The following is a 27,491-nucleotide window of genomic DNA, read 5'->3' on the forward strand; positions in this document are numbered from 1 at the left end:
GGATTGTCTTATTTACACGTCTTTGGAGACATTTATCAATCATTAATTATCAGGGGTCTTTCCAACCCACTGGGGACTGTACCATCCTTGGTCACACGGACCTGAACTGGATACAAAACAAGCAAGGGGAAACAAACTAATAAGTAGAATTCTTCTGCAGTCTTTGCTTTGATTCTTAGCTACAAGTTCCTGCCTTGGCTCTCTACATGATGGACTGTAACCTATATCAATACAAACCTTTCCAGAGGCCACGTGGCCAGTGAGGCAGGTAGTTGATCTTCAGACCTTCGTTGTTTTCATCTCTTCTAAACCCAATCCCCCAGTCTCATGCCCAGCTCTGTAGCAGACTGTTAGTTGTGGCCTCGCCCCCCTGACCCCATTCCTAGGGGACTAAACAGATCCTAGTGTCACAACCGGCTTTCCTCCCTCCTGTGGACCCCCTCAGGACCCCTTTCTAGACCATCTCCCCTCTTAAGCGTCAGCTCCCAACACAAAGAAACATTCTAACTAAAAGCCCAGTGGTCACACCTGCCAGAATCTCAGGAAGCGTTCTCTACCCGGCAATCCACAGCCAGCACATTCTCCTAAGATCCAGAGAAGGCAGGGGTAACAAAGGAATGTAATACCAACCCAACAAAACAAGACCAGATATCAGCGCCTAGTATTCAACCAACAAAAACCCAGATGCCTAGAAGCCACGTGAAAGCATAATATCTAGGATAAAATGTCCCCCACTGAAGCCAAACATCCTTACTACTGCAGGCCATGGGAAATACAGCATAGATGAAGCACAAGATAAGGTTTCCCCAATAGCCTTTAAGAGCATGTTAAAGGCTCTTAAAGAGAAAATGGATTACTTCCTTAAAGAAGTCCATGAAAACACAAACAGCAGGATAAAATGAAAACAGCTCAAGAATTACACATAGAAATAGAATCAATTAATAAAAGTTAAACTGGGAGAAAACTGAAAATGAAAGAATAAAATAGGATTTCCAACAAAGGTCGCCTCAGAGTAAAAGGATGGAAAGGATATTCCAAGAAAATGAGCCTAAGGAGAAAGCTAATGTAGCCATTTTAATATCTGACAAAACAGGCTTTGATCTAAACCAATCAGAAGATATATAAAAGGATGTTACATCCTCGACAAAGGAAAAATCCACCAGAAGGACATTGCAATTCTGAAAATCTATGCAGCAAACTAAAGGGTACTCCAGTTCATAGAGAATCACTACTACAGCTTAAATGACATATTAACGCTCACACACTGATAGTGGGAGACTTCAGTACTCCGCTCTTGCTAAGACACAGGTCATCCTGAGAAAAGCTAAACAGAGAAACGCTGGACCTAACCAACATTATAAGCCAACTGGACCAAACAGATATTTATAGAACATTTTACCCAAACTCTGCACTTCATGGAACTTTCTCCAAAATTAGTCACATATCAGACACAAAGAAAGTCTCACCAAAAGAATATTTGAAATAACACTCTGCGTCCTATCTGGTCACCATGGATTAGAACTGGATATCAACAACAAAAAGAACAGAAAAATTACAAACTCATAAAACTGGACACCTCACTACTGAATGAAAAATAGGACAAAACAGATATATAGAAGGAAAGTAAATACTTTATATAAATGGATGAAAATTAATACAAAACATACCCGAACTTATGGGATACAATAAAGGTGGTTCTAACAGGAAAGTCTGCACCAGAAGGGATTCTTAGTTCAAAGAAGTGAACACATGCTCCGATCACTAACCCAGAACAATCTCCAAGTGGAGATTGCAAATGAAAATTTGGCTTTCTCCAAAAGAATGTCACTGGGGAAACAGGCTACTCTAACGGCAGGATATTAGCAGAGACTGTTTTGTCATTCATGACAAAAAGCACACATGATTGTGTGCTTAGCCTATCACAATGTCAGCAGACACAAGGCGGGAATGTCAGTGTCTGTGTGAGCAAAATGAGGACTCCGCAAACATTTTGGAAACACTGAACGGTATTGTTGTTGTATATGGAAAGTTTGATAGGTTCCAAGATACAACACATTCAGAAGGCATTAAAAGTATTCTCAAACTGGTCATTCCACCCTTAGTTGAAGTGATATTTAAAGTAATTAAATATGATCCCTTAAGTTTTGGGATAAAATTTTGTCTTTTGGATGGCATAAATAACTGATTGGTCTACTCTGCTTCACATTTCTTCAACTGATTTTACACAATCAAATTATATTGTTTAGCTTCGCCGGACTGTGGTGCTGTACACCTTCAATCCCAGCACTTGGAAGGCAGAGGCAGGCAGATCTCTGTGAGTTAGAGGTCAGACTGTTCTACAAGAGCTAATTCCAGGATAGGCTCCAAAGCTACAGAGAAACCCTGTCTCAAAAACCAATAATTAAAAAAAAAAACATATGTAGCTTCTTGAATCCAGTCATCAAATAATTCCATGTCTGTTCTTTACTCAGTACCAATCAACCACAAGAATCTCAAAAGCTCTACGTCTGTTTTTCTATAATGGTACTTGCCACATTATATTAACAGTGATCTGCTCTATCTTTCCTCTGTTACACTATAAACTACCTGAGAGCTGAGACCATGGCATCCTCATAACCAATGATCTCCTGTGTGTTTTCTATTCACTATGGGCTCAGTGAGCAGCTGACAAATGAATGAATTAAAACATCAGTACTCTTCACATTACAGATTCAGGTTAACTTACTACCCCCTTATAAAAATCAAGTGAACGCTGACTTAGGGACACCAAAGGCATTTATTTAGGAATGGCAAAAAGTCACATTTGAAATCAAAATATTTAGACATCTAGACTGGTGTCCTTGTATATATTATATATCTCTGTTGCCTATTTAAAAATAATTTTCAATATTCTGGGTGTTGCTGACATGGTATGGGAGGAAAGGCAGACACTTCATTCCCATCTTAGGTCTAAATTCTGATTATTACCAGGATTCCTTGATACCCCTGGGAGATGAGCTGAGGTGAAAGGTCAAGCTTCATCTCTGTTCTCATTCTCCATCCACGGAGAGAAGACAGGATTTCCACAATACCTTTCATCTTCTGACCTCCTTAGTTTAACAAGAATGAACGTTCCAACTAGCTCAAAACTTATCAGACCAGCTGGGAAGTCGGGGCTGTTGGGTCGTTTTCTTATAGCCCCCCCCCCCCCCCCACCCCCCCACACAAAAGACCAATTAATGCCTGCTCGGCTCTGCTTTTCCTGGTGAGAACTGTGTTAGAACCAGTGTTTTCTGTGGTGTTGGGAAGGATGAGGACACTTGTCATTCAGCATGTTCTGTACAGGCAGGCTTTCCTTTTCCTGCTGCTTTTCCGCAAGAGAAAAGCTTTGGTTGTAGCTCATTTTTAAGTGTGTGTTCCATAGTCCTTTCAGATTGTCTGCTTCTCCAGCATCCAGGCTAGAAGCAGAAAGAAAACCCAGAGACCTCATTTCTATGCCATTCCTCGTGTTCCCTGAATTCTTGGTTGGCTGCCCTCATCTGTCAGCGCCCTTCTTATCTGCACGTGAAATATAAAATTATATGTTTGTCATTATGTTTAACATAAAGCAAAGGAGAAGTGTATTTCTACCTGGATTCAAAACCAGAAGGCCCTAGTTTTATTTAGTTTTATCCTTGGGCCAGTTCTTCACATGCACAAACCCATTAAAACGTCTCAGTGTTCGTGAGATGGCTTGGAGAATAAAAGACTCATAGCCTATTAGTCCCAAACACACATGGACAAGACAGTCATGTGTCTGCAATCATGGTACTCATAAGGGGAGATTCAAGGTGGAGGCTGTGAGACTGTGCAGAAATTTGTGGGCCAGCTAGCCTGAGAAAAGCAAAAATAAAACAAATCCTGCCTCATCGACAAGGCAGAGGGACTTGAGGTATAGCCCTGTTGGTAGCATGGTTGTCTAACAGGCAAAAGGCCCTTGATTAGATCTCCAGCATGGCGTGGTGATATGTTCATGTCACTCCAACATGGCGTGGTGGCATGTTCATGTCACTCCATCGCTCTGGAGTTGGAAACGGGAGGAATAAAAAGTTAAGTTCATCCTTGGCTGCATATTCAGTTCAAACCATTCTGGGCTATACGAGATACTCCTGTCTCCTAAACATAAGTCAGGTAGAAAAAGAGAACCAGCTGCTAAAAATTACCATTTGTGCTCTCACATGTGCGAACATAGACACACACATATCCATACCCACAAACACACTAATAATAAATTAAAGTCCCTATGAAGAAGGCACCATCATAATTAATCACATTTTACGTAAAAGGGAACTGGTGGCAGCTTAAAGAAAACCAAGCCCTTCAACATTGCCTGCCTTTTATATAATGTTCACAAAATTTGGACTTTTGCCTATTCTTCACAACTTATGAAGAGCTTGATATTTGCATTATTAACACTGCTCTTTGAAGAAGACACTTAAAGAAATTTAGGAAAGAATAAGGTCCTTTGGGGCAGTTAGAGAGGAAATGCAAAGATGAGGAAGGACATGTAATCAATGCTCAGCAGAACTGAGCTGCACAGGTGAGCGAAGCCCATGGCTCTTAGGAGTTACAGCTACTGCGTCCAGCAACACAACCGGCCAAACACAGAGATGGATAGACTGCGGATGACTGGACCAAGCCAACTGCGAGAGACTTTTCAGCTCAAAGATTTGATTAGCCTACTATGACAAGATGCTTATTTCTCTTTAAATCAAATCATTTCGGTAAAGGTCAATTGAAAACCTATGTTCTGTCTCTCTACTGTCACTTCTAAGTCCCTGGGTAGATTTTAAATGAGAGTCTCTCCAGATTACTAATGCTCTAAAAATTACACTTTAGAGTATTTTTTTCTCTTTCAAAGTGTAGTAAATGTGGCTCATTGTACAGATAATGGGTTACTATGACTTTGTATTTAGCATTGCACCTTGAGCCTCCCAAAGATCTGAAATTGTTTTTTTTTTTAAAGCATGTTGAATGATGGCATAATCTATTCAATCACTACACCACGATAAAGCTAAAACTGTGAGCCTGAAAATTGCCTTGCATGAAATCATCATTATTGTAAATTATCTTAGGATGAAGTATCCTGTAGAGACGTATTATCCATGCTGTTTATTTCAAATTATAGTTTCTGGTTGGAGTCCTATAGTTCAGCGTGTGTATACATACATAAAAGTCAGATAATCCAATTGGTTTCTGGAAATGTCAAATCGGTTTACATCACCAACAACATTACCTGCAATTTCATTTCATCAAATTCTTCCAAATACAGCTTATTCTCAATTTCTTTTAATACAATTATTTTTTGGTTTTTTCAAGAACAGGTTTCTCTGTATCTTTGAAACCTGTCTCGGAACTAGCTCTTGTAGACCAGGCTGGCTTTAAACTCACAAAGATCTGCCTTCCTCTGCCTCCAAGGGCTGGGATTAAAGGCGTGCGCCACCACCGCCTGGCTAATACAAAAATTTAAAAATAATTTTAATTATTTATTTGTTGCTAGACTTAAGCAGATCAACATAGTGATTTCTGAAAGTACTTTCTATAGAACATTGAACTTACATTTGACATTGCTCTAGATGATTTTTTCAGCACAATGATTAATTTTAATATGTGATGTTTTCTAACACAAAAGCATTTAAAATTGTATATATACAATAAATAATTTTGTCATAGCTTCTGTGACATTTCGCTAAGATGATTCATACACTATGCTTCTTATTTAATATATTATATAAATCCAAATTGCCCAGTATTTATTAATATGGAAAAGATGCACTTTGCACATGATAGCCAATATATGTTTCATGCCACCTATGCATTATATTATTTATTGTATATATGTACACATACTTCATTGCCTTACATACATGTGGAAACCATTATTTTACATGTCAATAACTGTTTTCCAAGCATCGCCTTTTAAATCATCCTTAAGCACCCTTTTGTGGTCCTCTTCTCTTTCCATACATCAGCATTTTGAAAACACCGAAGTCTTTTTAGTAACATAAATTTTCTAACCCAACTGCTGGAATGTTCTCTCAGTAGGGATTTAGGAATTGATCTCTCTTTTACACTGATTCAGCTTTCAGTTCTGTTGAAGAAAGGAAGAAGGCTTCCATATCCTTTATGATACAGAATTACTGACCCCAAATTCCTTCCACAGAAAGTTGACAGAAATCTGAATGTGCTTCATAGTAAAACTGAATAGTCAAAAAAAAAAGTATAGAACTGAAACTAAATTAATATAGGTTAGAAAGTTCAGTTTGGTGTTACAGTGTTTACTTCAAATGTCCAACGTCCTGGGCTTTTCTGTAGCAAGAAGGCAAATGTGAGATCGCTAATTACAGTGGCATAATTAGTAATGCTGACACCACTAGTTCAGGCCAGAGGCGACTTTTTGATATCTGATGTAAATGGGAGAAAAACATTGCCAAATCCAAAATTCATGACATATGTAACAGAAACAGTGTCTCATACCGCAGAACAATTCCACGTGGAAATGTATGGGTTGTTATTTCTTCAGAGCAGAAAAATATCTAAAATGCCACCAAAAAAGAACTGCATCTCAATAACCCTCTCAAACAACTCCGAAATCAGACAGATGGGTATTGGATAAATGTTTAAGGACAACTGACTCCTTCTCCAATGTGCGCACACACGCACAGACACACACACACACACACACAAACACACACATCATATGATATCACATAAATATAAAAATATTTTCTGGCATGGAGCAAGGCTTTACTTATGAAATACAGGAGTTTCTGAATTCGGAAAGCTATAAAATACTTAACATATATAGAAAAGAATAACAGTAATACAGTGCCACATGGCCATCTAAAATCTTCTCTCAAATGAACAAATGAATTAAGTCCAAACTTCACTCTGATATATATTGTTGAAGTCTGCATTTGGACATGCATATGAATATATGCATAGATATGCATAGATAACTAAAATATTAGAGAAATAGATAACTTAGACAGACAGGTAGATGGTAGATAGACAGATGATAGATACATAAATAAAATAAACATACATACATACATACATACATAAAGACTGGGTTTGAGGAAAACATTTTCAAAATAAATTGTGTGAAAAAAGGATATATTTGTAATTTCACTAAGATTTACAGCATCTGTATACATTAATTAATTAAAAATAGAACCTCCACTGGGCAGTGGTGGCACGCCTTTAATCCCAGAACTCGGGAGGCAGAGGCAGGTGAATCTCTGAGCGTTCAAGGTCATTCTGGTCTACAACGTAAGTTCCAGGACAGCCAGAACTGTTTCACAGAGAAAAGTTTTCTCAAAAAAAAAAAAAAAAAAAAAAACAACCCACAAAAAAACTAAAAAAGAAAAAAATGGAACCTCTAAACAACATTTCTTGAAAAAAATACTAACAATGAGTACAAAATATGATTTTCCTATTTTAGCATCAATCAGGAAGATGAATCTTAAAATAATGAGATGTCGTTTCTCTTCCTGGACTGATGCGAGTAAAGAGAAAAGAGAGAGCATCCTGTGCCATCAACCAGTTTCCCAGTGAGGATAAATGACAGGCATAAAGCTCCCCATAGCCAGAGATAAACTTGAGGATAAATGAGCCATTCCTTAGCAATTCTAAACAAGGAAGATTTGGAGGCGGCTGCATTTCTCGCAGTGACGCCTTCTCTAGTCAAAGTACAGGACTCTTAAAGTGTATCCATTTGCCAAATTGGAAGCAGCTCTCAATTGCAATACTTTATACTTCAAGAGGAATTCATCAGACACTAAAGTGAAATCTCAGGCCGGGCAAGCCTGCGGTCACCGCAGAAACGTGTGTTGCCCTGTGTCTTCAGGAATCTGCCGAAAGAGAAAGCTCTTGAAATTCTTTCTGTAGTTTTGTTTCCCAAGGTCCTGATGAGGAGCAAAAGGAGGGAGATCATGAGCAAGGAAGTCAGGACCGTGAGGGGTGCGTTCACCCACTGAGACGGTGGGACAGAACTAACGGGAGACCACCAAGTCCAGTTGGAATGGGACTGATGGAACAGGGGACCAAACCGGACTCTCTGAATGTGGCTGACGGTGGAGGAGGACTGAGAAACCAAGGACAACGGCAATGAGCATGAACTCTACAGCATGGATGGGCTCAATGTGAGCCTTGTCAGTTTGGTTGCTCACCTTCCTGGACCTAGGGGGAGTTGGGAGGACCTTGGACCTAGCATAGTGAAGGGAACCCTAATGGCTCTTTGGCCTAGAGAGGGGTGGAGTGGGGGTATGGGTGGAAGGGAAGGGAGGGAAGGGGGAGGAGGAGGGGAGGAGATGGAAATTTTTAATAAAAAAAATGGGAAAAAAATATTTTTAAAATTTGCATGAGTGTTTTCCGGCATATATGCATGAATACTGCTTGTGTGTCTCGTGCCTGTGGATGCCAGGAAAGGGAATCAGACCCCCTGGAACTGAGTTACAGGCAGCTGTGAGCAACCACGTGGGTGCTGGGAACTGAAACCATGTCCTTGCTAGGGCAGCAAGCTCTTAATAAATGAGCCACCCTTCCAGCCCCTTCTTCTGGACGTCTAACTGGACATAATTTTCAAAGGTCCTTTTGTCTTTTTTACTTTTTTTTTTCTCTATCTCTTTGGACCCTCCCCTGGAACTTCGGTGTAGACCAGGCTGGCCTCGAATTCACAGAGATCTGCTTGTCTCTGCCTCCCTCCGGAGTGATGGGATTAAAGGCTTGTGCCACCACCACCCAGCTCTCCTTAGTGATTATGTCTAGCACAAAGGCTTGAACTCAGCCTTTGGACAGAAATCGTGATTGGAACTGACTATTCTGTTCTTCACCCTGACTAACCTCTGTCTGATATTAATTAATAACAACTCTAGTTCCTTTTGTATTTGACTTTGTCCTTGTTCATAAAAGTAAGACAGACAGCAGGGGTGGTGGTGGTGAATGCCTTTAAATTAATCCCAGAACTCGGGAGGCAGAGGCAGAGGCAGAGGCAGAGGCAGGCTTATCTCAGTGAGATTGAGGCAAGTTTTATATACAAAGCAAGTTCTAGGACAGCCAGGACTGTCTCACAGAGAACCCCTGTCTTGAAAGACCAATGAAAGGAAAGAAGGGAGGGAGGGAGAGAGGGAGGGAGGGAGGGAGGGAGGGAGGGAGGGAGGGAGGGAGGGAGGGAGGAAGGGAGGAAGGAAGGAAGGAAGGAAGGGAGGAATGGAAAGAAAGAAAAGGCAAACAGTATGTTTGTTCTCCATACTGCGCTAAGTCAGTGAAGATGACGTGGGATTTGAGGCGGTTCTGAAGGGATGGCATGCCTGATAAACTGCATCATCTTGATTGTTAGGTGTAAGAAGAAGCTACAGTAACAGCAGTCACATGGGTTCCTATCGCCACCAATTTCCCAACATCCCTTAATTTCCAAGTTCCCTGTGCTCCAAGCTATTTTTATTTAAATATGCACTTATTATTCAAGTATTTTAAAAGATAATCTAACTTTATCCCTAAAAATAATGCCTTTTATATCAATGGAAAAATGATAGCATTTAAGTTGCGGCATTAATTATCCTGCTACACAAAGCTCAGTTGGTCAGGTGGCGATGGCCTTTAATGCCAGCACTCAGGAGGCAGAGGCAGGCAGAGTTCTGTGAGTTCCAGGCCAGCCTGGTCTACAGACCTGTGAGTTCCAGGACAACCAAGGCTACACTGAGAAACCGTGTCTCAAAAAAATCAAAAAATCAAAAAAAGAAAGAAAGAATAAAGTTCAATTGAACAAATATATTGTCTCTCAACTCCATGACACCGTCCTACTTAATAAGAGCAAAACTTGGTATAACCTCACAGTGTAGCCTGTAGCATTCTCGTCAGTGAGTTTTGCTTTACTGTGTTCTCCCATCCAGTCACTAAAGGCCCAGGTACCTATAGGTTACCCTCTGGGCAACAGAGACAGGTTTCCTCAAGCAGCCTAGCAATTTACCAAGAGCTCAATACAATAACTACACCTAGCAAATACAACAGAGGAGCGAAGTTAAATTTTTACTTATTTTTTTAGGGGGTGGGGTGGGGAAGGAGGACTATAACATCACAGTTATAGAAAATTTCCGGGAAGTAGCATCTGACTGCCTCTGAAGAGAGTTCATGTTGGGAACCAACTACTGATTGGAACAGCAGTTAACCACTGATGATCTTTGGGAGACTACCCTAGGTAGAGCAGTGATTGCATTGTCCCATGAGCACAGACGGGATGGTACAGTAGGGACACGAGAGCAGAAACTGAAGCCCTGACCGTTATCGTGTTTAAGAAAGTAGGTTGTCCTGCCTTCTATTCAAGGTGCACAAGTCTAGTTCCTAGTTCCCAGGAAGAGAAATTGAAAGTTGGAATACTGAGGAGAGAGGGCCTGAAAATGAACGGGATGGGCTGCTTTTAGTGGTGACGTCTAGTGAGACAACCATATAAATAGGGCAAAGAACAGCTTCTGTACAGGAAGTTCAAGCGCTCTAAGGCTCTGAAGCAGAAGCACTTGTTTGAGACTAGCATCCTCATGCTGGGACAGGATAGACATGTGTGAGCTTCTTCTCCAAAACCTGAGCACTCTGTTTGTAAACAGAAAGCCACCAAAGGGTTTTCTGCAGGGAGCAAAAGCTGTTCAGAAATGGATTGGAGGGCAAACCCCTGGAGGGCTGTGTGGATGTAAGACTCGTGAGCTCCACAAGGAAATGAGATCTGGAAAGATCTATTGACCAGCATGGAAAGTCATACTGAGAAATAAAAGCCTGGTTGCGAGGGAGGCAAGGCAAAAGGAATTGCAAGTATAAAGAAGGTGGCTACGGAATAGAGAGAGGACTTATGACCTGCAAATGTCAAGTTGATACCCTCTTTTCAGACCAGGAACAAGGATACAAAGCAACCGTTTAGAAGTAGAGGCGCAACAAATATTTTATTAATGCTGTTGATGTGATAGGTTCTGACTTCTACCATTTGCATTCATGCTATGTTATCTCATGTACATAAAACCCCTTGAAATAGACAATGGTCTCCCCAATTTACAAAAAGGAAGGAGCTCAAAGACATCAAATAAATTTCTAGAACAGGAAATACGTTTTCTTACTTCAAGGCAATGTTATGAGTGTTTTCCTCTTTTAAGTCTCTGGGTATTGATTTGGGTAATCAGGGTATCCTGCCACATTCTTAGCTTCCTGCAAGCAGAGACCTGTGATGGCCCATCCAGGGCACGCATTAAATGTTCCACACTTATTTTTAAGTAAGCCCCACAAGTATGAATCGAGTAGTATAGTCTTCTGACACACTAACACAAGTAAGAAAAGAGTCCCATGAGGTAAAGTTTGATGTTGAGGGGAAACAATGGCCAGCTCAAAAGACTACAATTACACACAAACAGAGAGTGTTTGAAGCAGATTTGAGAGGGCTCTATTCACACAGTGACATCCCATTCAAATTGCAGACTCTTGGCTTTGGGCAGTATCAACTGGCTGTTCCAGGAAACCCTCCAAATTGGGTAATTGCTTACTTGGAGCAGAGTAATAACCTTATGTTAATTTAACCACTAGGGATATTGTTTGTGGGAAATTGTTTGGAAAGTGCTTCCCTTTGAAAGGCAGATAATTATTTTAACAAAGAAACCAGTGCAAATAGAGCAATGTTCTTTATTCCAATCCCTTTTGCATGAGTCTCTCTCCTCAGGCTCCATCACCTAAGTTCTGAGCGTGGACTGGACTGCTTCAGCATGAAAGGACATCGCACACATCCGCACCCCAGCCAGATCATATCAGGTGAAAGCGGAATGAGAACTGCCAATGGTGAGCGCTGCACCCGAAAGTAAAAAGAAAAGAAAGAGGCTTTCAGGAAATCAGTACCTGCTATCTGACCTGAAGCCACTGCCAATGGAGAGAAAAAGCATGAATAGATGATCTTCAAGATTCTCAGGCTGTGAGTCACTCCTGACAGTAAATTTAGAGAAGAGGGGAGGGCACAAAATTTCTCATGTTTCATTTGCACTCTACAAATGAATGCAGGATCAGACTGAGAATTGAAGAGAAAGAAGATTAAGTTAAATGTGGGAAAAAAGGAAATTATAGTAACTTTGATATTAAGGGTCAGAAGTAAATAAGACCAAATACAATTAAATATTAAATTGCTTGTTTATTAAAATGAATGTAAGCTAAATGAACACAGTCGTTTCCTTATGGGCAAGCAAATTTCTTCCTTTTGTCAGGCTTTCCATGGGAGCATGTATAACATGTTAAGAACAAGGATCTTCTGCCTACTAAGAAAAAAAGTCACGAAGAGGTGACGATGGTGCATATAACAACTTACTAGAAAACCAGATCTAAAACTCAGGATACCACAGAGGTTCCAAGGTGGCACTACAAAACACTGCAGAATAATCCAGAAAAATGGAAAGTAGTCTGATGGTAAGGCATGTTGATCGATATTGACCAGCATTTGTTGGAGGAAGAGAAGGACGATGCCTTCCTGCCTTTAATTCCAGTGCCAGTAAAAATCATCAAACAATGAGGGAAGAAGAAGGAAAAGAGGGGAAAGAGAAAATAAGAAAAACAATAACAACAGCACCAAAGAGGAGCCCAATGCATTTACAGGTTGTTAGAATATTCTACTTAAGACGTGGGAGTGAGAAGGGGGCAGATATATAGAGGTGGAAATAAATGATCTACTCATGAATTTGCAGTTTTCCTACCAATGTTTGCTCTCGAAGGTTTTAACGCATGAAAAAATGCGACCACAGCTGTCATGGCCAGTAGGGACCCAGGAAATTAAGGTCAACTGAGTAGAGAAGTAACAGAGAAAAGTAGAAACAAGAGATTTATTCAATATAGCCATACTAGAAAGAGAAAAGAGAGATCCAGGGGATATCTGCCATAAATCTATCTTTTAGATCATGACACAAGGCTGCATTTTGAATACAAAACAGTCCAAGCACTGGACTGAGATCTGGGAGTCCAAGTGAAGAGAGGGTGGAGGGATTATATGAAAAGGCTGGGGTCAAGATTATCACAGGAAAACTCACAGAGATGGCGGACATGAATTTGTGGGAGCTCACGGACTCAGGATGGACAGCTAGGGAGTTAGTATGGGACTGAACTCAGCCCTCTGCATCGGAGTAAAAATTGTATAGCTTGGTTTTTATGTGGGGCCCCTAGCAGTGGAACCAAGACCTGTTCCTGATACATGGGCTGACTCTTCAGAAACAGAAACAATTCCCTGTGGTGGGATACATTCTTCAGCCTTGATGCAAGGGGGAGGAGCTTGGTCTTGCCTCAACTTGATAGGCCTTGCTTTGTTGAGTCCCATAGGAGGCCATACCCCATCTGAATGGAGACAGAGTAGTGGTTGGTGGTGAAGGTAGGTAGAAAGGAAGTAGGAGGAGGGAATTGGAGGAGAAAACGGAGGAGAAACTGTGGTTAGTATGTAAAATAAATTATAAAAATAAGCAAACAAACAAATAAATAAGTAAAAGACAGTCTCAATCAAGGTGTGGTCTTTCTCATGGTCATCATCAGGTCAGCTCTTTCTCTTGTAAAACTGATCACACACACACTCAAAATTATGTTAACTCTCTTTTGGAGAGCACACTCCCGCTCTAACTGGACCCAGTCTTCAGGTTTTTCCTTCTCTCAGGGTAAGATTCACGAAGAAATTCTAATATAGAACATTTATTGTTCACACAATGTGATATTCAAAGGGAAGGCACAGTGTTCCTTTAGATGTCATGGTTCTGGTCAGGATGTTCTTGGAAACAGTGCAATATTCTGATGAAGCTATCTTCTACACCCAAAGTTCCCAGAGGCAAACCCCATTCATTCACCCATCCCACTCACTACTTAGAGAAGTCTAGAGAGATGCTGAGTGCAAACTGTTATTAAAGAAGAAGAATGTGATCCATCAATTTTAAATGCCTCGGGATGATTCTTTCCCTGGAGCCTTATAGATTATTCTGTGATTGGTCCTAAAAAAATATTTTAAAAAAAGACTGCAGAATTGGAAAAGATTCACAAGGAGTTTTGCTGCTACACTGTTTCATTGCCTGCAGTAAAAAGATCCAGGCAAACATGACAGAATGAAGATTTTCCATGCTGTTCATTCAGGGTTTCTTGCTTTTGTAATAGTTAAATACTTTTTAAAAGATGGTGAGAGCTTATCTTGAATATTAATATCTGACAAATTCATAATGTAAATGTGGTACTTTTACACAATAGAAAACTATTTAGCTGTTAAAGAAAATGAAATTTTCAGACTGGAGAGGTGGCTTAATGCTTATGGGCACTGGCTGTTCTTCCAGAGGACCTGGGTTCAATTCCCAGCACCTGCATGACAGCTCACAACTGTCAGTAGCTCTAGTTCCAGGGGATCTGACACCCTTACACAGGCACTCGAGCAGGCAAGTCATCAATGTACATAAAATAAAAAATAAATCATTAAGAAAGAATATGAAATTTTAGGGTAAATAGATAGAGCTAGAAAAAAATTATCTTGAGTGAGGTAACCTATACATTCCCAAGAAGAAGCATTATGTTTTCTCTTATATATGGATGTTAGCTTCTAAGCTTTTGATATGGGTACTAGAATCTGAAAGACAACAGAGGTTAGGTGCTTAGTAAAGTATTCGGGCTAGGAGACAATTTCTCAAGAAAAGCAAAATAGAATGATGAGGTTGAGAAATAAAGGAAAAACTGAAATAGAAAAATGAAATAGGAACAGGGATAGAAGGGAAGGGTAAAGGCAGGAATATGGAGAAGGGCAATTATGGTCATATCAAAAACCATATGAAAACCTATTACTGTAGAAGTTTTCTAAAAATATTTAAAGAATTTAAATAGAGTCACCAAATATAAGGACAGACAATGTCCCAACTACACATTATTAAACCACAAAATAAGACCTCCAGTGTCAGGAATGAATTATAATCTGTTGAAGCACTGGCCAATGGAACCCGTATACATCACAGGCTATTGACAGAGCTATTGACTGCTCTCAAAAACCTGATGGTAAGGCTCTACTGTGCAAGGCAACAGTTCCTTGTCATCAAACACAGAAATCAAGCTGATGCCTAACTAGAAGTTTCACCCCTAAGACTAGTATTTACAGTACCAGAAGATTCTTTGTACACTACCAGATGGTAAAGATAATCATCAATATCTCTATCTACAAACCCTGCGATTTATTGAATGAGATAGGACATACCTGACACTGTAATAGGGTTCAAGGCCTTGAGGATAGGTCATGCATGGCCTAAGGGAAAACCTAGTACTATTATTCTGCTAAAGGAACATAACAACAGCAAGACTCTTACTGACATACTGCCATACCCATCAACCAGTAAGGACTCGACTCTCAACTCTCCTCAGAGAAGCTTATGTCTGCAGTGATTGGGAATTAATACAGAGACCTATAATTTAGCAATATGCAGAGAGTGACTTTGTAGCACTCAGTCCTAAAAAGGATATCTTCATCAAACCCTTCCCTTTGGCGTTCAGGACACTATGCAGAAAAGGAGGCAGGAAGATTATAAGAGCCAGAGGTGATGGATGCAAACAACTACATAGGTCATGGGCTTAGGAGAAAATCTAATACTATTTTTCTGCTAAAGAAACATAACCAAAGAAATGACTTTTAATAACATATTGTTATACTCATAGATCAGCATCTTAAAAAACCCATGGAGTATAAACTTACTCAACTCACAGGATAGAAAAATTAATTAGAAGTAGAGAGTTCAGCTGTCAGATGATTAGAACTATATAGTTCCAGTAATTTTGGAATCAACATAAAGAGAAAGCAGCAAACACTGCAAACATACATAAAAATATATCTTAAATATATACATGTGAAAAGACGAATGAGTGCAAAAACGGGTGAATCTACATAACATGTATAAAACCAACTGAGTTCCTCCCAAAATCACAATGGATTTGAATAATATACTGTAGTTACCAATGAAGGAAAATGAGTGGTGGTATAATTATCCTACCTGAACACTTTTTGAAATTTCTTGAGAGTCTACAGCTACTTCAAGATAAAAAAAGTCACAAGTCAAACAAAAAGGTTGAGTAGGATTATAATAAATACACACCATATATAATAAATTTTATATTGAAGCATCGTGGATTTTTCCTAACACTTTTTTATTTCTTGTGATTGTCTGCATAGATTTTAAAATAATACTAAAGTTAAACTTGAATAAAAGTCAAGGATATGAATTTCAACCAGGATTACTTCTACGTAAAGCAATGTCAATATGCATTAAGTCAAACCTAAGCAGTAAAACCTAAGAGATTATGTTTATAAAACCTCCCCTCTTTTAATTAAGCCCCATGACATTTCCATTCAGCCGCCACCTCTCACAGAACTGTCCTTTTACACGGATAAAAACATAACCAAGTTACAACGACAACTGGATTAATTCCTGTTTGTAAGTTAAATTGCTAAGCAAAATAGATACATTCTGTATCCTGCCGCTTTTACAAATTTCATCCTCAGAATTATCAGAGACTAATGCTAGGCAGGACTCTGCTACATGTTTGCTAACTGTCCACACACCAGGTTCATGAAGGAGAGACTTTCCATTAACATGTCAACAACCTGAAGCTTGGATACAGTGCAGCCCACTTAATTACCCAAGAGGTCATTATCCAGCTGGTGCTAAGCAAGGCTATTATTTCCTTCTAGTCTCTCTTCTGTTACTTTCCCTTCTCACATCCTACTTTTTGTTAGCACCTCTACCTAAAAAGGAGAGGCTCCCCAGATGGATAAGATGAAAAGACTTGATTCTGTTATCTACTGAAGGACTCATTACTCCAGAAACAGCCACTGCTCACCAGAATAAGTCTGTGTACATTATTCACACTTCAACAGTCAAAGGTAATTTATCAAAGAGCTGGTCATAAAACAAAATGGACTTCATTACCCATAATTTCACTAACTAATGGCTAGATAGACCCTATAAACCATGATATACTTCTCTTATTAAACAGCTTATCTGTTAAGCTGCCTTATTATAAACAAACTACTTTTCCTTGATATATGAGATTGTTTCTCTAAAATTATACTCTATTTGGACTTTGATCCAGCACCCAGGATACTACCTGACTCATAAAAGTGCTTGATAAATATTTGATGAGTGACCAGCTTAAAAAAGGGAGAGTACAAAGGAAAGAAGAAATGAATTAAGGAATAAGTCAATTCCAGAGCCAAGGAAAACACTTTCATAAATATGTCAAGTCCATAAATATTACACAAGTGTATATATACACACATGTGTGCACATGACTTTAAAAATCATGATATTGTTATTATAAGGTTAAAAAAGGATTGCCCCAGGTCAAGTCTGACACAAAGTAAACCTGATGCACCTTGCAACCTAACAAACATGAGTATGCAGCCTAGATCTGCTGTCTGTGAGCTGAAATCACAAGCAAGCTAGCTAAAAGGCTTGATTTATTTTTTTAACATGGTATGGTTTTGAGAAATTAAAGAACGATAGACACATTGCTGTTTTCCTAGCATATGCTTTGAATCCTATAGATTTTAATGTGTACTCACAAACACACATATGGGCTTAAGCACACACATAAATGCATAAGGATATAGAAAATTCACTTTTATAGTTTTAAGAAAGTGCTTCTCAAACTGTGTGTTGTTACTCCTCTGGGGATTAACAACCCTTTCACAGGGGTCACCCAAGCACATCAGAAAACTGAGATATTGGCATTACAATGCACGACAGTACCAAAATCGCAGTTATAAAGTAGCAACAATAATAATTTTATGGTTGGAGATCACCACAATATGAGGAACCTATTAAAAGGTTGCAGCATTAGCAAGGTTGAAGACCACTGGCTTAAGAGATTTTTATTTGTCTTTGGTTTTCAAGATAGGGTTTCTTTGTATAGCAGTCCTGTCTATCCTGGACCAGGCTTGCTTCAAACTCACAGAAATCCTCCTGCCTCTGTATCTTTAGTATTGAGATTAAAGGTGCGCGCCACCATGTCTGACCTAGTTTAGCTGAGCAATGCTATTATTTCCCTAGACTATGGTCCTTGGAATAATTGGTTATCTAATAAGAAAATGTACTATCCCTTATTAAAGTTTTTAACCCTTTTTTGGTTTTTAGAGACAGGGTTTCTCTGTGTAACAGTTCTGGCTGTCCTGTAACTAGCTCTTATAGATCAGGCTGGCATCAAACTCACAGAGATTTGCCTGCCTCTGCCTCCTGAGTGCTGGAATTAAAGGCGTGCATCACCATCGCCCGGGAAGTTTTTTTAATTACCAGTTAATTTAATTACTAGTTTCTTAATAGTTAATTTTATAAACAAAGTAAACTAAGATTGCATACTTTTTAATCATTTGATATCTTTTCTATATTAGAATGATCTAATAACATAATATCAACTAAGCTCTTAGCTGAAACCCTTGGACTCTATCATACTAGACCAGTGGTTCTCTACCTTTCTAATGCTGGGACACTTTAATAAAGTTTGTCATGTTGGGGTAACCCCCTAAAATAAAACTATTTTCATTGTTGTTCATAACTGTAATTTTGCTACTGTTTTGAATCATAATGGAAATATCTGACTTTCAGAATAAGAAGGAGTCGTGAGCTACAGGCAGAGAATCGCTATAGTAAAGCCTTCTTTTTTTTTTTTTTTTACCACATCTGTATGTCATAAATGAGAGGTGGTAGGTACATTTTGGTCTTGATGAATGTAAATACATGTAAAATACCCTCTCCATTAAAACCCAACTGGGTAGTAAGCAAAGTGAGCCGATAGATTCAGAATAAAGATTAAAGCCATGAAGAAGACATAACTTTCAGACTTCGATACCTTTCAAGAGGGTATACAAACCATTTGAAAAATCTGGTTGAATGGAAAATGCAAACACTGTCAGCATGAAATTTATACTGGAGCTCAAATGACTGAGATGATAAAGGAGGCAAATATACACATAAGACATTTTAATATCATTTCAACTGATGTACCCTGAACATTTTGCAGTGTAGAATATATATATATGTGTGTGTGTGTGTGTGTATACATATATATATATATACACACATATATCCACGTATATGTGTGTGTGTGTGTATATATATATATATATATATATATATATATATATATATAAAATGATTAGAGCTGAATCTGCCACCTATTTCCTGGTATTAATTTGTTAAATTATTGATGTGAGACGACCATCAATAGGCATGAGCTTACACAGCAGATGTTTGCTGATTAAATAAAGATAAATATAATAAGCATTTTTTTCCTAACTAGCACAAAGGGTAACAAGGTTGTGTGCTTTTTAGGAAATGACTGTTGAAGATTTCAGGCTAAAATCATTAGTCACACGAGAAGGGAGCAAAGGAAGAGAACATGTGAGTCAGCTCTAAGAAAACAAAAGCACAGACCTAGCAAAGGGTTGATCAAAACATGCGCTCGCTCCATAATTGCTACTTTTGCTATTGTCTGTTGCTGTAATTATGTTGTGATGATTGTCATGATTGTCATGATGATTGTCATGACTCAGCATAAAACAGACAATAACTGCATATGAGTTTCCTTTTCAATTAACTATGGATTCTACTTTTCTACTTTTCATGTGGGCTTGTTTCTAACACCTTGAAATATAGCATCTAACCTTTTTTAGATTATTCGTTTCCCCAGAACTGCCAAAATTTTGATTAAATAACATATGAAATTGATAGAGGCTACATTTTTTTCTGAGAGACAGAACCTAGATAGTTAGATAGATAGATAGATGATAGATAGATAGATAGATAGATAGATGATAGATTGATAGATACATAGATAGATGATAGATAGATAGATAGATAGATAGATAGATAGATAGATAGATAGATAGACAGACAGATAGATAGATAGATAGATAGATGATAGATAGATAGATAGATAGATAGATAGATGATAGTTAGATAGATAGATGATAGATGATTGATAGAATATTGATAAATGATAGATACATAGGTACATAGAAAGATAGAGAGAAAGTAGATTGATAGAAGATAGATATAGATAGATAGATGATAGATAGATGACAGATAGATAGATGATAGATGTAGATATATAAACAGAGAGACGATAGAGATTCTTGTAGCTAAAAGAACTGATTGTAATGAGATCCCTGAGAAATGTCTTTCTGCACTTAACAAAACATGTCATTTATCAAGGTCTGTCTTGCTTAAATCCTTCCCTCTTGTATGTGCAGACAAAAAGCTTGGATCAAGATAAAGAGTTATGGGGGTGGGTGGCAAGAAGGACACATACATTTAAAATTAAACCAAACCAACAACTTTCAGAACTATAAACGTGCTACCAGTCCTAGCATTTTAATAAGAGCTTAGAAGAAAGAAAAATTTTCAAATATTCATAAGTAGATGAATTAATTAAGCTATTTATCACCATCTTCTCATAAAAACAACATTAAAGCACACTGCACATGATGAATAATGTGGTCATTATAGATTTTCCTTAAGCCAGAAACTAATGGGGAATTCTTAGGAAGAAGATTAATATTGCTTTTGCCTGCTCAAGAAACAGTAACTGTCAGCTGATTTAAAGTCTCCCCCCGCCTTTGGGTATGTTTTGCTCAGTTCAATACAGTTTTTTTAAATCAGAGCGTACATATTATTGTACAACTAATATGATATTTATCAAGGTTTTTTGAGCTACAAACCCAGATTTTTTATTCTTCCTATACCACTCATTTTTATATACACAAATATATTTTATATACACAAAGAAACTAGTACTATCCCATCTCAGTAGAGAATAGGCACAAGAAAAGATAAACCCTAAAATTAATTAAAATTATTACAGAAACAATATAGTATATTTGGAACATAAACCAGTCTGGGTTCAAATCCTAGATTTGTGATTTACTTAATAGCTTTTTACATTCAGTCAGACTTCTGGCAATCTTTGTACCTCCTTTTCTACATGCATTTAAGAGAACAAAAGTACTTCTTACATTATATGGTTGTAATAACATTGAACATGCTGAATTACTCAGTGTTTAGGCTGGCCCGTGTGTGACTCCAAAGGTGGGCTGTTGTAATGTGTGTGTAATGTTGTGTTCATTAAGACATTTAATAGTGGTAACAGTCCTATAAATTATCTCTGCTCAATCAACAAGAATTAGATAGGTTATATCATAGTAACAATTGCAAAATCCCAGTGGCTTACAAGATATTTGTTTGCTATTCATGCTACTACATTGTAATATTTGTGTGCTATTCATGCTACCTACTGTAACTCTGGGTACATTCTCCAACGTAATACATTCTATTCATTTCTGCTAGATATGACATTTATTCAGTCCTACCTATGCTTCCGCAGCAAACCTGGCTTGTCTGGGCATATGGCTTGAACATGTCACAATGAAATATTTTGCATTGGAGTGACAAGTCTTGCTCCACTTATTACAAAAGCCAAAGTTTATCACACAACTACACTTGTCGATAGAAGCCCAATCTTTTGCCCATATTCAGTGTAGTCTAAGGTAAAGAACACACAAGAAAGGAAGACATCAAACATGGAGGTGCATCGCATATGTAATTTACCATTTTCCCATTTCATAATTATTTGGGACAAACTAATGTTGAAAGAATGGATCCAGGGTTCTCTATCACAAATTCTCAACCACTTAATGGCCCTCACTTCCATTTTGTGCTATCCACCTAAATTATCTGGGAAATCCCCATTGGTATGATGACCTAACTCTATCTTGCATTGATTGAATGAAGAGTCAGAGCATTTAGTTTAGAATGGCACTTAGCTCTCAATTGAAAATCAAATAAGAAAGAGGACAGGGAGAACATGAAGTGACATTGGACAAAATGTTGACTTAGTCCTCAGTGCCCATGCATTCATTAGCACAAAGTTATTTGGCAAATGATCAATGAAACAGATTTTATGTCTCTTCAACAATGAATAGTGTTATCATTCCATCCTAGTAAATTTTTACAAGTTTCTATATTGATCTGCAGTAGAGACTGCAAAGTCCTTTTCTTTCACTTTTCAATATCCTTTTTAGCATTATCAAGCATATATATGTGTATATATGTATATATATATATATGTATTTAATTCACTGATGCATACACTTAAAAGCTGTATCTTAAAAGATTCTACTATTAAAGTGTTATTACTCTAACAACCAATTATTGAGAGAAGATATTTCTAATGTCCAAAACTTACAATTTTAGTTGTTTTGTATCTACTTGGTTTATTTATTTACTTAGTACTGTTAATTACTAATTTAATTTAATCATTAAATTAGTAAAGTTTGGTTATTTAATTATAAGTCATACAATTAAACTCCATCCCTCTCAAGCTTAGTGTTTGAAAATCCTGATGTTTTGGACTGGGTTTTTTGTTTCTTTGTTGTCTTCAACTGGACTCCACACCCAGAGAGTTCTTGTACTTAATTTTCCCGTGTATTATCAGAACAGCAACTTCTTTTTATACACCATCGCTTACCTCATTCAGCATCAATACCAGAGAAAGCAAATATAATTAGCATTCTTAGTATAGCAATCTTGCTACACAGTTTAGATAAAGGATTTGAGTCCTACACACACACGTTCTTCTTACCACTGTAATTTCCAGCGTTTATTGTGCTCATATATATTTATTGCCAAGATCCATTAGCCTCCCACACGTCCTCTTACAATGACTCATCACAGTGGAAAGCAATGATCTCCTCTATCAAAAGGCTCCGCATTGTTTATGAAAGTGAATTTGTTGTTTAAACGAAACAAGCAACTCCAACCACTACACTTTTTTTTTTTTTTTAATTTTCTCCAGCTAACAATACAGAGCCAGAACAAAGGAAAATAAGCAGGAGGCACTAAAGCCTGGATTTTCTCCCAACACCTGGGAGTTGATCCTTCACAGCTGATTGAATTTCCATTGTTCATTGATTGTGCCATTTGCCAGGCAATCCATCCTTGCTTAGGTAATTGCAGCGCTCCGGAGTTCGCCCCGTTCTGTCCTGGAGGTTCGGGAGTGTGACAGGCTGAGAAAATTAGATACTGCACATTCCGCGCTGCTGACCTTCAGAATACAAAATAAGGCCCATCTTTTAAAATTGGTCTTTCTTGATGAGGTTATTTGGAGGGACATTATTTCTAACAGGTGATTTTTCACGGTGACCACGTGCCTTCAGAACTTATGTTTATATCTCTAAAGACAGGTCATTTTCAAATTTAAGTGTACCTGTACTGTTATGGATGAATCCACTTCATTTAAAGCTTGTCAAAAGGGGGCACATGTCTCATCTTTAAATAAAGCTCTCACTTCAAGATATAATTGAAGATAATTTTGACAATATTTGTAAATATTATTTTCTTGAAAACATGTTGGGAGTGGATATCATGTAGCCCTAGCACAGAAAAATCTAACCCATGGGAAGTAACATTTATGTTAATTAAATTTAGTCACTCAGTAATCTGTATATTATTCAGAAAATTGTGCACACAATAAAGACATATTATATGGAAGGAAAATAAACTGTGATAAATAGGAGGGACTTTTATATAAGGCTAAATTTAAAACATAAAATAATTATTTTATAAAATAAAATAATATATTACCAAATACACTAATGGTAATCAGAATTGTTTTAACAACCAAAGTTCATTAGCAAGAACAGATCACCTCCTGAAGCATACTCTGCTTTGCCGTACAACAGATTCCGACTCACAGGAATGTTGCAAGCACAAGAGAACTTGCTTCCCGCCCAACGACTTTCTCATACAATGCCAAATAACTCCAGAGTAATTTATTACCTCATTAGTACAAACAAAGATATGCCTCTTGAGAGCCACAATATAACCATCAATTTCAGGAAACTCACACTGAAGTATGACAATCACATAATCCTCAAATCCCATTTAGGTTCTTTAATTATCCTAAAAAATGTTAATTATAACAAAAGATATCCAATTCTCAATAACCTATTGCAAGAAGTTCAGGTCTCTTTGCTTTAATTTAGAATAATTTCTCTGTCTAAAGTCTCTTTTAAATGACTCAAGATTTGGCACTGGGCTTGGCAGCAGTTGCCCAGGGACTTGTACAAAAAGGTTCTGGGCTCTGGATCAGGACCACTGCAGTTCCATTAACTGGCTTCATACTCTCCTAGGAAGACAGGCTTCTGCCCTTCATATGTAAAAAGCACATGGGCATCACTAAGCCTGTAGCATTCAGGGAAACTATAATTAAAAACATGAGAATTGTCTTGCATAGTTTATGACTTAGAGAGCAATATGAAAATTAATTTCCTCTTTTTTTCTATTTCTTAACTTCTGTCAAGATTATCATGGAATGCTTACCTATGTAGCTCATCAGAATTACGGGGTATAACAACAACAACAATAATTGTATAGTAGTAGTAGTAGTAGTAGTAGTAGTAGTAGTAGTAGTAGTAGTAGTAAACCCTATGGATCCTCTAAGAAGCACTGTATCCCATGTTGTAGATTTTTCTGTCCTGTTTTTTCCAGGAACATGTAGCACCGAAAAGAACAAAAACAAACCACAAAAAGTTCAGCTTGCAAAATCAGTGAGTTCTGAAGCAATGGGTTTCAAAATAAACAAAATTCTTTTCATTCTTGGTTTCTTCACTTCAGCCTTGAAACACACATTTCTCTTAACAGAGGAGAGAGGGCAAAGGCTAGCAAGTGAAGAAACTAACTTTCCTTTGAGACAGGAACTTCGAAAAGTTCTCTCTCTCTCTCTCTCTCTCTCTCTCTCTCTCTCTCTCTCTCTCTCTCTCTGTGCTCTGTGTGTGTGTGTGTCTTGCTCTCTCTTGCTCTCTCTTGCTCTCTCCTTCCTGTCACTGTCTAAGAAGTTCATAGAATGTTTATTCCTGCTAGCAGGACATTTTGTGATGCATTGTTCTACCCTAGACAGCAGTCTCTCCAGGGGCATCACCTGATGAAAAGTCACCGAGTTTTCTTGGTGTAATAACTAATTTCTTGGAGTAATTACTAATTTTCAATTCAATATCCTTAAAACATCTCTAGAGCATTTGACCACCACAAACTTTCCCACTTTTTAAAGTCTCTTCCCTTGTTTATACATCATTAAATTAAAGTGCACATCTCTTTTTCTAATACTTTCTTGAACAGGCCTCATCTGTTCCCATAGACAGAATTTCTTTCTTGTACTTCTCCTCAAAGTTGAACCTTGTATGCTGTTCTCCTCCCTCCTCTCAACCCTGCTCTCCTCCTTCCTCTCCACCCTGCTTCCTTCTTCCCTCTGTCCATCTCTTAATGTCTCCCTCCCCGCCCTTTCTTCTCTCTACCTCTTTAAATGGTTTGAATATCATCTCTTTGCAATTTATTCTCAAATTTAAAATTCTAGATTATTTCATAGTATCAGGTGATTATCTTTTATTACCCAATCAGTTTGATCCTTTACTCAATTTCTCACGCTACCATAACTTGTTCCCATTCCTGGGGTTCTCTTCTCTTTAACCTTACTGAAGTTCCTATTTTCATTCCTCCTGTTTTTTTTTTTTTTCCCGAGTTCACTAGGTAGACCATTTTGTGTCATGGTTCCTTTGATTGCTCTAACCTCTTATAGTCATCATTCACACAAGAACTACTGAACTATAAAGTCAAACTTGACCTAGAATGATTTTATCCCACTGGCACAGATAATCTCTACTCTAGAGGGCAATGTAAATAAAAATGCTCACCACGATCAAAGTGAATGACCAGAACAGGCAGAGCATGATGCAGTAGTTTTGGGGATGCAACAGTGTTGGGGACAATAGGCAAAAAGGTTAGCCAAATGTGCTTTCTCTCTCCCTCCCTCTCTCTCTGTCTCCCTTTCTCTCTCTCTCTCTCTCTCTCTCTCTCTCTCTCTCTCTCTCTCTCTCTCTCTCTCTGTGTGTGTGTGTGTGTGTGTCTCCCTCCATCCCTCCATCCTATCCCTCTCTCTCTTCCCTTTCTTCTCCCCCCTCCTTCTTTTTCCCCTCCTCCTACCCATCCTTCTAATCCTGTTCCCTCTTCCTCTCTTCATGTCTCTTAGGGGCAGAGTTTGAGGGTGATTACAGGAAAGGCTCAGACATTGACCTGTTTCTAAAATTTTTAATTTCAGGTAAAATAGCAAAATTATTTAGTGTTGTAAAATAACTTTAAACATACCACCGGCACCACCATCCCCACAACCACTGCCACCTTGAAGGCTTGGCAATGGTCAGTGAACATAGAACCAGAGGACAGTAAAAGCCAGAAGGTAGAGAGGAGTGTGATGGTGCGCTGTCTTGTGACTGGGACATGGCCACACACTCATGAACTCACAGCCACCCTGACTGTGTGTACAGCGTCAGGACAAGACTGAGCAGTACACAAACAATCCATCATAGGAGAGGAAGGGACTGATCCACCTGGGGGAGCTAATGGCATGAGTGCCGCAGGAGGAGGAGAAGTCACTGCCTTCCGTGAGGAAGACACTGGTGTCACAGATGCCCCAGGATATAGCTTCATACCCACGCCTTGGCTACATGCAGTGGGTCACAAAGCAAGTGTTATAGAATAAAATTTAAAAATTAACCTATGACAGTAGAATGGAGAGGCTTGGGAAGAAACAGGGATTCACGGAGGTGAGGAAAGGATAAGAGATGATGGAGAGGTGACTACGATCAGGATTTATAACATACATATACAAAATTGACACAGGATACATTAATAAACATGCACACAAATGCATAAAGAACACACCACCTTAGCAAGTCACACTTGTCTACAGACTTCGCTGTGATTAGGACAGACAGCTTAGGAAGCTGCAAATGTCTTTGCTGGCTACCTACTCCAGACCTTCCGAAGGCACCATATGGCTATCTTCTTTACTCAGGCACTTTCAACTTAGGAAAAAAAAAAAAACTCTGTAAGCCACTGGCGCACTGATAACTATCCTCCGAGGACCTCAGGACTTTCTTCTCTCCGTGGATTTTGCTAGCAGCACGAAAGTGTCTTGCCGCCAATCAGAGTTCGACTAGATCTAGAGACCCAGGGCTATCATTCCCCTTAAGCCCTTCTTGGCACATATTAGCTCCCCTGCCCTATGCATGTTACCATACCCAGCGCTTGCCAGTACAGTTTTGTAATGACGTACTTCATGCTTTATCTTTCCTTTCAACATCTCTCCATTATTGCCTACACGGTGTAGACCTAGTGAGAGCGAGATTGATAGCCAATAATTCTTTGGAGCCTGTTCAAGGCTTGGCAGAACTCAACAATGGTGAATTGAGCAGGAAATAGATCTTGTACCTTTTCAATCCTCACTATTTCCACTACAGGAATGTTAATCTAGATTAAGTACTTTTCTAGTAATATAGATTTAGCCTTTTCGTTTCCAGTTTATAATAAAGCATATTTGATTCTGATTCAAATGCCAAGAATCTTTTAAATTATTTT

The 27,491-nt window shown here is 38.5% G+C and overlaps 1 protein-coding gene across 1 annotated transcript in view; it reads right to left on the reverse strand.

Moving 5' to 3' along the window:
- The window catches only part of Acss3 (acyl-CoA synthetase short chain family member 3), a 174,280-nt gene that overhangs the window by 142,164 nt on the left and 4,625 nt on the right, over window positions 1-27,491 (reverse strand). The window lies entirely within an intron of this gene.

The sequence above is a fragment of the Arvicola amphibius genome, chromosome 17 (genome assembly GCF_903992535.2).
Source record: "Arvicola amphibius chromosome 17, mArvAmp1.2, whole genome shotgun sequence".
NCBI lineage: Eukaryota > Metazoa > Chordata > Mammalia > Rodentia > Cricetidae > Arvicola > Arvicola amphibius.